We start from the raw sequence: 7,766 nt of genomic DNA on the forward strand, positions 1-7,766 counted from the left end.
TCGACCCAGTCTAAACCCATCCTGCTGCAGAAACGCTGGGATCACACATTTGTGTTGCTGCATCTGACTTTTATGTCCATTTCAGAGATCTGAACCCAGGTCCTAAGGTTTGTGTGACAAGCACCTTTACCACTGAACCGTTTCTTGAGTGCTGAAATGACAGGTACACGTCACCACATTAGGCTTCAACTAGTGTGTCTGAGTGTTTAAAATTTTTTAAAAGAACAGCCTTCATATAATTGAAGCTACAAGAAAACTTGTAGCATTAAGTCAAATTCTCTCTTTACAAATAATCTCAGAACACAGTGGCTTCCGGTATCCCAGGGAGCTAGAGGCAATAATGTCTGAGACAGACATTTTACAGCACTACGAAATGATAAAGGGTTAACATGTAATCTCCCAAGATGCAAAGCAGAGGAAGAAGAGCCTGTGTCTCTGTGCTGTGGTGGGTGTAGCAGCAAGGCCGTCAGGACTCTACAACGGTTCTCAACACTTTTGGTCTCAGGGTCCTTTCTCACTCTTAAGAGTGGGGTCCCCAAGAGCGCCTCTGTGGCTACAGAAACATGGCACTAGAAATTCGGAGAAGAGTGAAAGTGCATAAACTTAACAATCAGTCCCATGCATATCAATTCTTATAGTTATTTTTATGGCAATAAATGTGTTTTCTAAAATACATGTGAAAAAGGATGCTGTTTATTTTGCATTTCTGCCAACTTCTTTAATATTTCACTTAATGGAAGGCAGCTGGACCTCATCCGCACTGCACTCATCTCTTGAATTCAGTAGTTTTGGTTGGAGCCTTAGAAGAAAAATGGGCTTCATGTAGACATGCAGTCGGAAAAGAGAAATATTTTGTGTGTATATGTGTTTAAAGATTAATTTATTTATTTTATGTATGCAAGTACACTGTAGCTGTCTTCAGACACACCAGAAGAGGGCATCAGATCCCATTACAGATGATTGTGAGCCACCATGTGGTTGCTGGGAATTGAACTCAGCAACCAGTGCTCTTAACTCAGCTCTCCAGACCTGTTTTTTGCTTTTTGTTTTTAAAAATAATTTTGGCTATTCTTCAATGTTATATCAAAACTCAACTAGTTTCTTCCTACCAAATGAACTCTGGGTATTCTAGTACAATAGACTCCACCAAAGTAACCTTTTTTTTTTTTTTTAAACTATTAGGTTGTAAGCAATTTAGAACACCAGTTTGTGAGGCTACATCCCGTTTGTCAGGGAGAACTGAGATCGCAGGTAGCCCTGGAGCTGAGGAACAGCGTTAATCTTTGGCAAAATCTGCAAGTCCACAGCTTTCTGATCAGCCTTTTGCTGCTCTGTAATCTCGAATTTCTCCTTCTCTGTGTCCAAAGCTGCTTCTTCCTGAAGTAAGAGTCAGTCAGGTGTTTGGGGATTTTAACCTAGCTGATATAACTTTTTTTTAGAGGTGGCGATGACAAACTTCTGGTGTGTTCTGCACAGAGAAACTCTGTTGATAGCCAGAGGTCCAGTCACAAGTGGCAAGCCACTGCCCAGCTGCTTCAGGAAAACCACTCTCTTGCCCCTGTGGCGCCCGGTGAGGATGATCAGGACAGTCCCAGGAGTGAGTCTGGAGCGCAGCCTCCTCACGAGCCGCTGAAGGGCTTTTTGCGTGGCTCAGCAGCTCCGGGGCACATCTTTGGTAGGATAATACCTAGGCATTTTTCGAAGCTTCACCGCCAGGGTGCCTCCATTCTTGTCCCCACCAACTGTTTTTGTGACAGTAGCAAGGACCTTCTTTTTTTTCTTCTTTTCAACCTTGGTCTTGGCAGCTGAGTATTTCCTTTTGTACAAGGCCTTTCTGGAATACATACCTGCCAACTCCTCTAACCAGGACAGGGTTTCGGCTGCAAAGGGGCTTCCCCTTCCTGGGCTTTTTTCCCAGCGGCTCAGAGACCAGAGGCAGCACCATCACTGCCAGCCTTCTTGGCCGCAGGTTTCTTCTTTTATCAGGCTTCTCTGCCTTTTCACCCGCCATCTTGCAAGCCGGGAAGGAGAACTAAGGCAGTGGCTTCCGGTCTATTCAAGGTAACTTTTGAAAAATGGCTTCTCTGGTTATAGCAGTGCTTAGGTCATCTGACAGTATGATTGCTCAATTATACAGAGTGTCTGAATATTGCCACGTTTTCCACATAATACTAAACAAACACTTGTTAACATCACCAGATTCCCCAGGAAAGAATTTAAATGCCAAGGAAGCTGTTCCTGATTCCTGTGGTAGATAAAGATTTCCCAAAATTCTAATTGTGGTTTAGAATACTATCACGTATTTTCTCAAAAGTTGCTTTATTCATTCTCTGAATTATAATAGTTTGTCTGCCAGTTGTTTGATTAAGCAAAGATTGGTTCCATGAAAAAAGTTCTCAACTCAGTCACAGAGGGCTTCATGTATACTTCCCATTTAGATATACATTAAAAATAAGCTTTTCTGAGCTGCAGAGATGGCTCAGTAGTTAGGATCTCTGGTTGCTTTTCCAGAGAGTCTTCTGGTTCTCAGCAGCCACACAATGGCTCAAAAGTATATGTAGCTCCAGTCCCAGGGCTCTGTGCCTTCTTTTGGCCCCCCACTGTGCCCACTGGCCCACAGTACACAGACACACATCTCTAGAGAATCTGCATTCCTCCTTGGACAAGGTTCTAAGAGGAAACATTGTTTCAATTTTATTTTAAAGATGTATTTATTTTTATTTATATAAGTACACCGTAGCTGTCTTCAGACACACCAGAAGAGTGCATTCGATCCCATTACAGATGGTTGTGAGCCACCAAGCGGTTGCTGGGAATTGAACTCAGGCCCTCTGGAAGAACAGTCAGTGCTCTTAACTGCTGGCCATCTCTCCAGCCCATGTTTCAAATATTTTAAATGAAAACATTACACATTGCACCAAAAGTAACTTGATGAATTAATAAGTCAACTAAAAATAATTTATTAGTTTAAATGATATTCAAAACAGCTTTCTCTGCTTGGGTACTAAAAACTTAAAGTGAATTTAATTATGTGAAATATAAAGCTAAGAAAAGTGGAAATTGAGAATATCAATGGTATTTAGCTAACATAACACATTATGGGGTTTTAACAACCAATCTCCATTAGGACTAGGTACTGTTATCCTCAAAGCATGATAACTTGAGGGCATGAATTCCAAGCAAGTTTCTACAAATGATCATTTCAGTAAAATAATTATAGAGTGAATGTGGATGGGAGATCATGTTAAGTACAAAAAGTAATAAAACCTTCATGGAACCTGCATTTCCTAAGTCACCCATCAAGAGAGAGAAGTTCAAAGACATACTAATTAAAAGAATTATAGGTTAGGGATGTGTATGTGTGTGTGTGTGTATGTGTGTGTGTGAGAGAGAGAGACAGAGACAGAGAGACAGACTTGCATACTTACAACTCCCCAAATTCTGAGACCTGTAAATTCTCTTTGTATTACTCAAAACTGAGGATACATGAGGATTTCCTTCCATACGATCTCTCCTTCATTCTCCTATGGATATGTCTCTCTATCTTTAGACTGGAGTTTGGGCTCACACTGCCTTCTATTTTATTAGTCACAACCTCTGCGTATTCTCTCTCATCCCTTCCCTTTACTTCTCATGTCTTGTTCTTCTTGGTGAATGTTTATTTACAAAATTAAATGTCTATATGGGTTTCCAGTTTAATAAAAAGCCTTAAAGTGACTTGTTTTCACTGTTCATCCATTAGTGGGTTTAGAAGACTAGTTGAATACTTGCTTAGATCCAAGGCAACAAATGGAAGGAAAGCGCAGTGGGATGACTGGCAAACATTTATTACAGTGGTTCTTCTTAGTAAGTGCTCAGAACGGAAGGGAAACCAAATATTGAGCCATACAGCTTGAGTTGAAGCCTCAGCCCCATAACAGTTGTTCTTTACTGCACAGCACGAGACTGGTTTATATAACTGATATTATAATCTTATTCTAATGTGTCTTGTATTATAAAGACTAAAGTTCTAAATGATAAATATTCCCTATTGGTTTTCTGTTTCTAAAAATTATTTTACCTCAATACAAATATGAGCTGGAACTGGTTTCCAAGGATTTTTGGATGTTGTGAAGAACACAGAATTCCACAGCAGACTGATCATACAGGTTAGGCACTTGTGGCAACTTCCAAGTCTGGTGGTTAAGTTAATGACATCTTCAGAAGCAAGATCTCACCTAAACAATTCATTTGAGTCATCTTCAATGTTCCTGATCACTCCAACTGTTAGCAATTTCTCCAGAACTTTGATTACCTTTATAAATCAATTAAAACATATAATAATAAGATTCTGACCAGGAAAACAGTGTCCACACCTATCTGGATCCCAGAAGAATTTCCTACCAGGCAACACACAACCACCCCACTCTTCTAAGGGCCAGAGAGGGCAACGAAACCCAGGGAACAAAATACCTACCCAACAAAGACAAGACCAGATATCAGCACCTAGAATTACAATCTTCCCAAACCCAGATGCTGAGATGCTGGTGAAAAAAACCCACAATAACAGCCAGGACAATATTTCTCCACTAGAGTCCAGCAGCCCTACTACACACAGCAGGACCTGAATATTTCAATATAGCTGAAGCACAAGAAAAAGACCTTGAAATAGCCTTTATGAATATAATAGAGGCCCTTAAAGAAGAAATGAATGAATCCCTTAAAGAAATCTATGAAAACGCAAACAGTGGAAGGAAATGAATAAAGGAGTTTAACACCTGAAAGTAGAAATAGAATCAGCAATGAAAACTCAAACTGAAGGAAATCTGGGAAAAAATGCAGCTCAAACAGGACCCTCAGAGGTAAGCATCAACAACAGGATATAAGAGAGAATGACAGTCATTGAAGAAAAGATAGAAGAAAAGGATACTTAGATCAAAGAAAATGTTAAATCCAAAAAATTCATAGCACAAAACATCCAGGAAATCTGGGATACTTTGAAAAGACCAAATCTAAGAATAATAGGAATAGAGGCAGGAGAAGAAACATAGGCGAAAGGCACAGAAAATATTTTCAATGCAATAATGGAAGAAAATTTGCTTAACCGAAAGGATATGCCTACCCAAAGTACAAGAAAAATACAGAACACCAAATAATACTACACAAGAAAAGAAAGTCCCCTTGGCATATAACAATCAAAACACTAAACACACAGAACAAAGAAAGAATATTAAATGTTGCAAGGGAAAAAGACCAAGTAACATATGAAGGCAGACCTATTAGAATTACACCTAAAAGCCAGAAGGGCCTGAAAGAATGTTCTAGAGATCCTAAGATGTAGCGGCATATTTTCCCTGCAAGTTGGGAGGAGCTAAGGTGGGAGGAGTAAGGAGAGGAAGAGGAGAAGGAAGAGGAGGAGCTAAGAGGCAGAGATGTAGGAGCGATGGAGAACCACGCATGGATTGAGAGCAGTCCTGGGTAACAACTTATATCTAGGTTAGTTAACTGGGAAACACCTCCAATTGTGTGGGCATCTTGTTAATTTGAGCATTACCAAACTTATACAGCCTTTGGTTAATCTTTAAGCATTAGAGTCTCATTTTTACTAGGTACCATGTGGATGGCAGGATGGTCTGGGCTCAGCCCATCCTTGTGGAGACAGCGTAGAAGATTGGCAGAGCCATCTCCCACGCTGGCATTTCATGGGTGGCAGGGCCAGTGTCTCTGGCTGCTTGAGTCAGTGGCCTGAGCCAGTGGTCTGAGCTTAGTGGTGGCGTTGTATTCTCAGGCCTAGGCTAGTTGGGAAGATGGCGGCTGATAAAGAACAAGCAAGATTGGGAGCCTCCATTTTTTAAATAATTACCTCAACACTAAGAGACCACAGATGCCAGCCTAGACTACTATACCCAGCATGAATTTCAATTATCATAGATGGAGAGAATAAGACATTCTATGATAAAATCAAATTTAAGCAATATATATCTACAAATGCAGCCCTATAGAATGTGTCAGAAGGAAAACTCTAACCCAAAGAGGTTAACATACCCAGGAAAAAACAGGGGATAAAATAATCCCAGACCAGCAAAATCAAAAGAGAAGGAATACACACACACAAACACACACAAACATACACACACATACACACACACACACACACACACAGCCATCACCAACAAGTAAGAATCAATAAATACTTGCTTATTGATATATTTCAACAACAGTAGACTTAATCCCCTAATAAAAAAGATATAGACTAACAGAATGGATGTGAAAACAGAATCCATCCCTTCTACTACATCCAAGAAACACATTTTAACATCAAGGATAGACATCACCTCAGGGTAAAAGAATGGAAAAAGATATTCCAAGCAAATGGACCTAAGAAGCAAGCTGTTGTAGTCATTTTTATATCTGTTGAAATATCAGAAGATAGGGAAGGACACTATATACTCGTCAAAGGAAAAATTCACTATGAAGACATGGTAATTCTTAACATTTGTGCACCAAAACCAAGGTACCCAAGTTCATAAAATAAACACTACCACAGCTTAAACCACACAATGAATCACACTGACAGTGGAGACTTCAGTACCCCACTCACACTGACGGACAAGCCATCCAGACAAAACTAAACAGAGCAATGCTCAAGCTAACTGACATCATGAAACAAATGGACCTAACAAATATTTATAGAACATATCACCCAAACACAATATAACAGCTTCTCAGCACCTCATGGAACATTCTCCAAAACTGACCATATACTCAGATACAGATCAAGTCTCAACAGATACAAGAGAATTAAAATAACACCCTGTATACTCTCTGACTACCATCAATTAAAACTGGATATCAACATCAACAGAAAGCTTACAAAGTCATAGAAACTGAACTCACTACTGAGTGAAAAACAGGTCAAGATAGAAAGTAGGAAAGAAATGAAAGACTTTCTAGAACTGAATGAAAGTGAAAACATATCCAGACTTACAGGACAATGCAGGTGGCTCAGAGTGGTAATCCACAGCACTGAGTGCCTATATAAAGAAACACACTCGCAACCTAAGAGCACTCCTGAAATCTCTAGAGCAAAAAGAAATCACACCCAAAAGTAGTAGATGGCAAGCAGGCAAAACACCCATGCACACAAAATAATAATTCTAAGAAAAAGGTTACATTAAAATGTGCTTTGAGGACTGAGATTAACAAAGTTAATCATTTTTACTGCCTTCATCAAGAATATTCTTAAGTAAAATCAGATCTAAAATTAAAAATAACCCCACACTTATTCAGGGAGGGAGGGAGGGAGGGAGGGGAGAGAAAGAGAGAGCGAGAGAGAGAGAGAGGGAGGGAGGGAGGGAAGGAGAGAGCGAGAGAGAAAGTGAATGTGTGAGAGTGAGAGTGTGAGAGTGAGAGTGTAAGTGTGTATGTGTGTGTGTGGGGGGATGTTGCGTTCAGGAAATAGTGCTGTATGGATATCAGAGGACAATTTACAGGAATTGGTTTTCTGTATTATGTGGGTGCTGTGGATTGAACTCAGGTTATCAGGCCTTGGTGACCTGATAAATGCATTTCTGACATTGGAGAACTGAAACTATGACTGTATAGAATGGGTGATGTGTTCAAGTTTCCATATTGTCCCTCTAGAGGCATAACAGACTAAAAACACCATACCTTCCTACCCTTCTCCCCATATGCTGCAGATCTGCCTCAAACTCAGAGATTCATTTGCCTCTGTATTCTGAGCATTGAGGGTAATTGCTTGAGTCACCATGCCTGGTTCTAAAAAA

At 40.1% G+C, this 7,766-nt stretch overlaps 1 pseudogene; it reads right to left on the reverse strand.

Moving 5' to 3' along the window:
• Positions 1–1,194: 1,194 nt before the first annotated feature.
• Positions 1,195–2,011, reverse strand: LOC114622335 (annotated as a pseudogene).
• Positions 2,012–7,766: the final 5,755 nt, after the last annotated feature.

Source organism: Grammomys surdaster, unplaced genomic scaffold (genome assembly GCF_004785775.1).
Source record: "Grammomys surdaster isolate TR1022 unplaced genomic scaffold, NIH_TR_1.0 64, whole genome shotgun sequence".
In the NCBI taxonomy this organism is placed as follows: domain Eukaryota; kingdom Metazoa; phylum Chordata; class Mammalia; order Rodentia; family Muridae; genus Grammomys; species Grammomys surdaster.